General features: G+C 35.9%; 1 protein-coding gene across 1 annotated transcript in view; it reads left to right on the forward strand.

Moving 5' to 3' along the window:
- The first annotated feature begins 3,962 nt into the window (after positions 1–3,962).
- Positions 3,963–11,024, forward strand: part of FUT8 (fucosyltransferase 8) — a 678,563-nt gene continuing 671,501 nt past the window's right edge. The window contains exon 1 of the mRNA XM_053697682.1: positions 3,963–4,104. The gene's annotated coding sequence lies outside the window, so the exon portion shown is untranslated. The remainder of the gene's footprint in view (positions 4,105–11,024) is intronic.

Here is an 11,024-nt window from a genome sequence, read left to right on the forward strand (position 1 = left end):
AATATCTTCCTTTTTTAGATAGAGATGCTCAGGTGATATTTTCCTGTCAGCTTTTTACAGTTATGCTGCATCAGTTTCAAGTGATTTAGCATGAGTATTATGTCCCTTTAAATAAAGCTACTGGTTCTGATATGCTGTCTTCTAAGTTTTATAAAATACCGACAGAACAAATTTCACCCGTTTTACAAAACTTATATAATTATTATTCTCAGGTTAACACTTGCTCGTTTGGCTTTGCCCCATCTAACATCTCACTTATCCTTAAGAAGGGTAAAGATTCCGAAAATCCATCTTCATATCACCCCAATATCGCTATTCAATACCGATTATAAACTTTTAACCTCAATAATTGCCAAACTTACATGCTAAGGGGGTTCAAGGGATAGCCATGGAGGAGAGCAACTGGTATAAAGAAAGGTTAGCGTAGGTTGCATGCATGCCTGAACAGTAGAGTCTTTAGGGAGCGCTTGAAGCTTTCAAAACTAGGGGGGAGTCCACAAGATGGGAGCTAGTCTGGAGAAGTCCTGTAAACGGGAGTGTGATGAGGTAACAAGAGAGGAGGAGAGTAGGAGGTCATGAGCAGAGTGAAGGGGATGGGAGGGAGATTATCTGGAGAAAAGGTCTGAGATATAAGGGGAACAGTGCAGTTGAGGGCTTTGTATGTCAGAGTGAGAATTTTGTGTTTGATCCTAGAAGCAAGAGGAAGCCAGTGAAGGGATTGGCAGAGAGGTGCAGCAGATGAAGAGTGACGTGTAAGGAAGATGAGCCTGGCAGAGGCATATATATGTTAATATAGCTTGACAGTTTGACTTAAGATAGACTTTCTTGCCTTCCTGCAGATTAGACACTATATTAATGATTTACAAATAAAACAGACCGAATTGGTCTCTGGGAGCCCTAGGTAATAGAATTAAACTATGCAAGGCCAGTAGATGTTCAATTGCGATGTTTTATAGTCTGATCAATTCTTTTCAGAATTTAAAGCATCTGAATGAAATTAAGAATAAATGGCAAAACGAGTTCCCAAGATTGGACGCAACAGAGATACAGGATTCTTTTAGATTAAGCAATAAAAATTGAGTCCCAACCACTTGGAGGGAATCACATTTGAAGTTAATAAGTAAAACATACATAACAAATTCTAGCTTAAATAAATGGTATGGAACTTAACAAACTTGCCCCAAGTGCTGCTCAGATAAGACAGATATCTTACATTATTTTTGGCCCTGTCCTAAAATTCTGCAACTATGGACACGTCAATTATTGGCAAAAGAGAATACTCTTAATAAATTTTGACATCCGGGCACATCATGTTTTTTTTTTTTTTTTTAGTAAAATATTCAGAGAAATGTAGAGAGAATGAGCTGATTAATACTATAATATTAGTGATTAGGAATTTAATCCTTAAAAGACGGAAAAGCTCACAAATTTCCTAAGTTTACAGTTTGTAAGAAAGTATTAATTACACAATGTACCACGGATCAATACTTATTACGAAACCTAATACACAACTAAAACGATATTTTAGTAAATGCAAGAGAGTCATTAACTCCTTACCCGAAAATCTCCAAGGCCAACTGGTGGGACCCCTTAGCAATACGGAGCATGTACTTATAAATGTTATTGCAGGATACTTCCCAAAATGTTGGATTGAAACTTAAGGGGCACAGAAGGGGAAGAGGGGTTTCTCTCTCTCCCTCTCTATATGGAGCACCACAACCACACAGACATATTTATCATTATTGTTTAATATGTATAAGGCTTAAGATGCATACAACCAATCATATTTTTGTTTGTTAAATGATGATGTAGATTAAAATATTATCAGTTTGCTTTATGATTTTGACTAATGTTAATTATGTATAAAGCTTAAGATATGTACAAGCACAATAATACAGGCCTGCGTGTCTAAATTTTCTTTACATTATTCAAATTGTGTATATCTTCTTTCACTGATTATCTTTAAAATTGAATTGAAATATATTTTAAAAAAAATGATGTCAGTGACAATTGTGAGGTCGGGAGGGATCAGGGGGTGGGATGTGTCAGGTGGGAGGCTGATCTCTACACTAAAGCTAAAATTAACCCTACACGCTACCTAATTAACCCCTTCACTGCTGGGCATAATAGAAGTGTGGTGCGCAGCAGCATTTAGCGGTCTTCTAATTACCAAAAAGCAACACCAAAACCATGCATGTCTGCTATTTCTTAAAAAAGGGGATCCCAGAGAAGCATTTACAACCATTTGTGCCATAATTGCACAAGCGGTTTGTAAATAATTTCAGTGACATACCTAAAGTTTGTGAAAAAGTGAACAATTTTTTTTATTTGATCACATGAAATATAAAAAAAATGGGCCTAGAGCAATACTTTGGGTTGTCTACTAAAATATCTCTCTCTCTATATATTTTGCAGTGACCAAGTGCGCAGCCGCACGAAACGCGTCTGCATGGAGCTCCTGTTCACACACTTGAACCTACTTGTGATTTTATTCTGACCGGAGGATGATAATGTTTTTATCCTTTTCTACATAATAAATTACTTTGTTTTAACATACCGGAGTTTGTCTGTGCACCTACACTAACCTTTGGATCTCTCTCTCTTATTTATTTATATATATATATATATATATATATATATATATATATATATATATATATATATATATATATATATATATATATATATATACACACATACACACACGTGAAGGGTTATTCAGGAATTCCTGACAGATATCAGTGTTTCAATGTAACTATCGCTAATTTTGAAGAAAAAAAAAATGGTTTGGAAATAGCAATGTGCTACTTGTACTTATTGCCCTATAACTTGCACAAAAAGCAAAGAACATGTAGACATTGGGTATTTCTAAACTCAGGACAAAGATTTAGAAACTATTTAGCATGGGTGTTTTTTGGTGGTTGTAGATGTGTAACAGATTTTGGGGGTCAAAGTTAGAAAAAGTGTTTTTTCCATTTTTTCATCATATTTTATCATTTTTTTTATAGTAAATGATAAAATATGATGAAAATAATGGTATTTTTAGAAAGTCCATTTAATGACGAGAAAACAGTATATTATGTGTGGGTACAGTAAATGAGTAAGAGGAAAATTGCAGCTAAATGCAAACACCGCAGAAATGTAAAAAATAGCCCTGGGAAAATTGAAGAATGGTCTGGTCACTAAGGGGTTAAAGAAAAAAAAAATTGGGGTTAGTGTCTCTTTAATGTGCACAAATAATTATATAGCAAAACTCATAATCTAAAGCTTCTAGATTTCAACATAACTTGGCCCTAAAGACCATATTTAATTACTACGTTGACCTGAAATACAACTGGGTAAAACCCCTAACTATACAGTAAGTACAAAAGGCCGTTTAGTTGTTGTATATTGCCGTCTACGTACGTACACAAAAGGGGTAAACACATAGGTAAACTTCCCCCCTACTGAGTCATTGCAATAATAAACCGTTTGAACCCTTTACAATATGGAAGCATTAGAGGGTCTCTCTGTATAGCGGATTCTCAGATTTTCATGTTAATTCATCCCATTGTAAACACATGGTTTTCCAGCAACGGTATCGGAATAGAATGTTCTCCCCTTTTCAGTCCCACTAAAGGGTTTTCTGAGTGTAGCAGTGTTTCTCTCCCATACACGTGTATAGATGCCGGTATTCTAGCCCCTTTCACTGGAGGGAGGGCTCTCTTTCCACTCAACACCCAACCCATAGTTCCAGTGCACGGTTAGTTCTTCTCAAATTCTCAGCGGACGATGACCCTTCATCGTTAGGCCCCGTTTTCACACAAAGCTTGCTGTTAACTCCAAACACAACATTGTCTCTACTGACTCAGGGGGCCGCAGGCGGCTGATTTTGTCCTCCCCGCCCCGCCGTATCGCGCCCCCGTTGTCCGCACAGAGAGGAGCGCATGCGCTTTGTGTTTGCTCCCCGCCCGCTCCCTCCTCCTCCCCGCTAGGCTGCCAGTGTCTCTCCTCTCTTGCACCGGACCTGTACCCTGGGAGGGGGCTTCCTGTCTGCACGGGTTGTGCGCGAGCATCGTTAGCTGGGAACTCACAACGACTTACCGCCAGCTCGGGGACCGTAAGGTATGTGACCCTGGGAGTGTGAAAGTGTTCGTGTGAGATACAGGATGTGTAAGACCGTACTCTGTGATGGCAGTGACTGTGTGATACATTATGTATATATTTTATATACTGTGCTATTAATCATACATGTGTAACAACATAGTGTATTATGATGGTGTATGTGTTTCTTTATATTGTGTGATGTAGTCTCTGTGTAATACATACCGTGTTTTGTATTGTGTGTGTGTGATGACAGTGTCTCCACTACATGTGTTTGTATAATCTGGGGTAGCAGTGTCTGTGTGATACATTGTGTGTAAATTCATAGCATGCGATTGTATTGCCTGTTACATGATGTATAGCAGTTGCTGTGTAATAAACAGTATTTGATGGTATTGCTTATTTCATTATATATAGTCTATGTGTAATAAATAGTATACGACGGCAATGTTCGTATATAACATGTTATAAGGCAATGTCTGTGCACTTAATTCATTATGTGTAATGCATAGTGTGTGATGGTAGTGTCTGTGTATAATAGGTATCTGAGTGATGCGTGATGAGAGTATCATAAACATGAATATTAAGAGCACCTGATAGCAGTGGTTGGTTGTGTGTGATACCTGTGTATCTGTATAGTTTGTGGACATTGATTTGTATCTGTTTATTGTGAACTGGCATCACAGGCATATGATCTATGATGCCTATCTACATAATGTGTAATTGCAGTACATGCATTTGAGTTTTGAGTCGATAATATGTACATGCATGTGATCTGTAACTTGTGCTTATAATGTGTGTCAGGGCAATGCATGTAATCAGTCATTTGTACTTATATAGTTTGTGATAATCAATAGGGGTCCATAAATTTGGATGACATTACTGCTTGTTATAAATATTGTTTAGGTACACAATGTGTGATGTCACAGCCTCTGTGTTAAAGATTACTCATTTGTACATAAAGTTTGAAAACAGGGTGTGTGTCTGTACGAATGTAATGTCCAGCTATATGTGAAATTAAGTAGTTGGTATTCATAAGCTATATAAGCACAATATACAGATTTTATTTTGCCTGTGTGATGTAAGGCACACACATTGTGTGCATGTTTATACATCTGTTAGCTTATGTGTATGCAATGTGTGTCTATATGGTTATGCTGGGGATGTTTATAGGGTACATATTCATTTTTGTATGAGAGAGTAGCATATAACGTAGAATATAATTGTGTAGCATATGATGCTTGTCTATGGGATGTAGGGAACTGCATGTGTTATTTGATATATTTGTGTAACTATTGGTATGCAAGTGAGAAATGTGTGTGTTTGTGGGATGCATGCGACAGTTTGATGGCAGGCCGTATATAACTTAACATGTCTTAGTTAAATTTGTTTTGCTAATGCATCTTCTGATATATATATCTCAAAGTTTCTCATAACTTGTTTTTAGGGTGTTTTATTCAGATCTATTAATTTAATTGTTGATAGTTTTTGTTTAAGTGAATGTGACTTCTGGCAAGGTGTGTCATACCTGCAATGACAGGAAATTAATTGCATCATTATATTTGAGTTGATATATGACACTGAAGGGTTCAGCCTCATGGATCATTAAGGGACAAGAAACTCCAAAATTTTCCTTCATGATTTGGATAGGACATACAATTTGAACCAACTTTCCAATTTACTTCTATTATCAAATTTGCTTCATTATCTTCTTATCCTTTGCTGAAGGAACAGCCGTGCACTACTGGCAGCTATCTGAACAAATCTAGTGAGCCAATCACAAGAGACAAATTATTATTATCATTTATTTGTATAGCGCCGCCAAATTCCGTAGGGTATGTGCGTATCATTTTTCATCAAGGGGTAACAAGAAAATGAAGCACATTTGAAAATACAAGTGAATTTAAAAGTATCTTAACATTACATACTCTATCTAAATCATGTATCAGATGGAGCATGCTACAATAACTTCCCAAATTACTTATGTTATCAAATTTACATTATCTTAGCATCCTTTGGTAAGGAGCATACAATAGAGTTCTAAAGAGATGTTCCTGGTCTTGGACCTATCTAGATATGCTATTTAACAAGGATACCAAGAGGACAAAGTATATTGGAAAATGTTGAACATTGCACAATCTATCGGAACCATGAAAGTTTAATTTTCACTTTCATGTCATTTAATTACCTATAAAAAAAATGCTTCCTGCTTTTTCTTTGTTAAAGAGAAAGTCAACCATAGCATTTTTGAAACGCTAGGGTTGACTGTTAAAATAAATAAAGGGCACTTTCATTCATGAAGTATAAGATACTTCATGCAGAAAGTGCCTTTATTCTTTCAACCGCTCACTGTTCGGATTTACCGCACGGCTATTGGCTAAGAGGTGAAAACGTCACCTCTTAGCAAAAAAATTTTTGGGCCGTGGGCTGCCGTACCAGCTAAGAACGGCGAACGGTTGAAACGAATAAAGGCACTTTTTGCATGAATTATCTTATACTTCATGAATCAAAGTGCCCTTTATTTGTTTCAACAGTCAACCCTAGCGTTTCAAAAACGCTATGGTTGACTTTCACTTTAATGTATTATGTACATTATGTATATCTAGATTGTAAGTTCCCACGGGAACAGGGCCCTCAATTCCCCCTGTATTTGTTTGTTAAACTTTGTCTGGTGTCTTTTATATTGTATTATACTGTACTTTTATCTATGTACCCGTGGACAGCGCTGCAGAATCTGTTTAGCACTTTATAAATAAAGAATAATAATAATGTGTATGTATCCAACGAGAAGTTGTCCATGTATATTTGAATAATTTAGCCACAATCTGCTACTATTACCACCGAATATCTTCTTTTTGTGTTCTCAGTTTCTCATCTTTTGTAAAACTACCTTGTGATTAAACTAACACATTAGATGCTTGATCCAGAAAGGACACCCCATGTGGTCACACTGTCCGACCCGCAGCTTGGCTGCATGTTGGAAGATCGCAGATTGTGAGAAACCAGTACCAGATTTAAAATTTTTTGGCATACTTGACTAACTCCTGCTGTACTTACAATGGGCCGTATTCCAGTCTATGTGAACAGCTGACATTGTATCTATGTAGGTGATTTTTGGCTTTGTATTAAAATTAATTGAACTGGCTGTTAAATTTTGAAAAAACACCTGAAGATATGTGAAAATCCTTGTTTTTACATGCTTTCCAAGTGCCCTTTTCTCTGGGACATTCACAGAAACAAAAGATAGATGATCAGATTGACAGCTTAAAGGGACAAGATGGAACATGCACTCTGAAGAGACTTTTCAATTTACTTCTATTATGAAAGTTACTTAAAGTGATGGTAAACTTTAGGTATCCTAAATCATTATATATGCAATACTTGTCACTCTGCAAGTGTATATCCCCCCCTTTAAAGGGGCAGCATACACACATTTTCATTTAATTGCATGTAATAGACACTACTAAAAAGCATAATATGCACAGTTACTGATATAAAAATCCAGTGTAAAACCTTTTAAAAGCTTACTTAGAACTCCTAATTTAACACTGTTAATGTGGTAAGCCTGGTACACCCATTGAAAGGGACTGGTAGCAGAGCCACCCCCCTCCCCTGCATATGAAAAGACCCATTATACAAACAGAATCAGTCTGAATTCTGTATACATCAGTATACATATAAAACTTTGGGGCTTGGTTAGCAGTCTTAAAATCAGCACAATGTTATTTAAAAATAAGCAAAACTATATAAATTGATCATCTACAAAACATTTATGCAAAGAAAAATCTAGTGTATAATGTCCCTTTTAAGCATTGATGAAATGTTTAAATTCAGTTCCAAGAATAATACTCCTTTCACTCTCCTCCGCTGGCCCCTTTTTTAGTGGTAACATGACTGCTCAGCCAATCCGCATGCATGCCATACTGCTCACATTAAGGCTGCCCTAATGTGAGCCATATGGTAAACACGCGGATTGGCCGAGCGGAGAAAACGCTAAAAAAAATTGTAGTTTCCAGTGGGCTGGCAGAGGAAAGGGAAGTGAGTATTATTCTCTAAACGGAACTCAACCATTTAACCAACGCTTTAAAGTGCCATAAAACATGTTGAGATCTGTGCATATCCTAAAAGGGCGAATTAAGTTAAAATGGTTTCATTAAAAAAATGTTTAAAAATTGCTGGCAAGTATTTTAAAATAATTTTCAAAAATAAGTAAAGTAATTAAAGTACATATTATTATATTTTATCGCTATCCATTCCCAACCTTTAAGGGGAAAAAAGGGCAGATATACACTTGTGACAGGTATTATATATATATTGATTTAGGTTACCTAAAGTTTACCTTCATGTTAATTCTCTTGGTATCCTTTGTTGAAAAGCATACCTGAGTAGGCCTCATTAATGACTCTGGGAGCTAGCTGATGATTGGTAGTTACACACACGACTCTTGTCATTGGCTCACCAGATGTGTTCAGCTAGCTCCCAGCAGTGATTGCTTCTGTAGGGGTTAAACACATAGTTATAGGCAATCAGTAGTGCAATAATAAAATGCTTTAAAATATTAGATAATTTTCATTTTACACTTTTATATACAATTAATGATTCTGTAACGATGATGAACTGCTGTGTTTGGTGCATTTTATTCCCACTTAACAATTAATATAAATTCACAATGTGTGTAATTTTGAGTATTTCTATAGTTAATATTTTTAAATATTCAAACAGTAAATTGCAATGCTAATTCAACATTCATAACTTTATTTAAAGGGACAGTCTTCTCCAGAATTTGTATTGTTTAAAAATATAGATAATCCCTTTATTACCCATTCCAAGCTTTGCATAACCAACACTGTTATATTAATACATTTTTTACCTCTGTGATTATCCTGTAGCTAAGCCACTGCAGACTGCCCCCTTATTTCAGTTCTTTTGACAGACTTGCATTTTAGCCAATCAGTGCTAACTCATAAGTAATTCGATGGGTGTGAGCACAATGTTATCTTTATCGCATACATTAACTAACGCCCTCTAGCTGTGAAAAACTGTCAGCTGCATTCAAATAAGAGGTGGCCTTCAAGGGCTTAGAAATTAGCATATGAACGTACCTAGGTTTAGCTAGCTTTCAACTAAGAATACCAAGAGAACAAGGCAAATCTGATGATAAAAGTAAATTGAAAAGTTGCCCTACATGCCCTATCTAAATCATGTAAATTTAATCTTGACTAGACTGTCCCTTTAAGGTATGTACAGGTTTTTTAGTTTAAAAGTGTGAGTGGAGCTCAATTTTTAGCTTCTTATTAAACCTGGAAATAAGCCAGTTTTATAATAGGGGAACTGGGTTTGTGTAAAAATGGGGAACAGCCAAGATCTATTTAAAACAGACCAACATTTTCTAGAGAAAATCAGCTTAAAAAGTGAAATACCACTATGACATTATCTCAATGAAAAACATTGGTAAACATAAGGCTGTGCAAATCAGTTACATAACTATGCAGTAACTGAGGTTTATTTATTTTTAAAATGGATTGGAATATATCTCATTATTGTTAAATTACTGGATGTTTAAAGGGACATGGAACCCATTTTTTTTTCTTTCATTTATCCAGATAGAGCATATATCATTTTAAACAACTTTCCAATTTACTTCTATTAGGAATTTTGTTTTGTTCTCTTGGTATTCTTTGTTGAGGGAACAGCAATGCACTGCCGGGAGCTAGATGAACACAGCAAGTAAGCCCAGAGTCATATATGTACAGCCACAAATCCGCAGCTGGCTACCAGTAGTGCTTTGCTGCTCTTGAGCCTACCAAGATATTCTTTTCAGCAAAGGATAGATAGCAAGAGAACAAAGCAAATTATAGAATAGAAGTAAAATGGAAAGTTGTTTAAAATGACATGCTCTATGTCAATGTTTCACAACCGCAGTCCTCAAGTACCCCCAACAGGCCAAGTTTTCATTATAGCGGAACTAGTGCACAGGTGAAGTAATCAGCTGATGGTTGAGAACAGGTTAGTAACCATGGTTACTGATCAGCTGATTATTTCACCTGTGCACTGGTTCAGCTATAATGAAAACCTGGCCTGTTGGGGGTACTTGAGGACCTTGGTTGAGAAAAACAGCTTTATGTGAATCATAAGAAAAAAAAATGTGGGTTTTATATCCCTTTAAAGGACCAGTCAACACAGTAGATTTGCATAATCAACAAATGCAAGATAACAAAACAATGCAATAGCACTTAGTCTGAACTTCAAATGAGTAGTAAAAACATTTTCTGACAATTTTAAAAGTTTGTCTTTTTCTACTCCCCCTGTACCATCTGACAGCCATCAGCCAATCACAAATGCATACACGTACCATGTAACAGCCATCAGCCATTCACAAATGCATACACACTTTTTCTTGCACATGCTCAGTGGGAGCTGGTGACTCAAAAAGTTTAAATATAAAAATAGTGTGCACATTTTGTTAATGGAAGTAAATTGGAAAATGTTTAAAATGGCATGCTCTATCTGAATAATAAAAGTTTCATTTTGATTGAGTGTCCCTTTAAGAACAGTTAGTATATTTTTATGTATACCTTTTTAAGATTACTATTAAGTTCTTACAACAGTTTTACAATTGCTTCTGACTGTAATGGTTTTCTGTTTTGTTAAATAGATTGTCTGATCAGTGAATAATAAATACTTCAAATAAATGCTTTCATATCATTTAAATGGAACATCCAACATTCTACATTCCTGTTTATTTTGTTTATTTTGTTTATTTCTGTATTTACTATTTAAAATGAAACCACCCCTTTTACTGCTGTAACTGTAACACCCCTGCTCTCTTCTTTCTTACAATGCAACTGAAATCTATAACCCACAGCTACTTTTTTGAAATCCCATAACTAGCAATGACTTGCAGTACCTGGATTGCTCTATTGAGTGTGAAATAAGCATTT

This window comes from Bombina bombina, chromosome 1, assembly GCF_027579735.1.
Source record: "Bombina bombina isolate aBomBom1 chromosome 1, aBomBom1.pri, whole genome shotgun sequence".
In the NCBI taxonomy this organism is placed as follows: domain Eukaryota; kingdom Metazoa; phylum Chordata; class Amphibia; order Anura; family Bombinatoridae; genus Bombina; species Bombina bombina.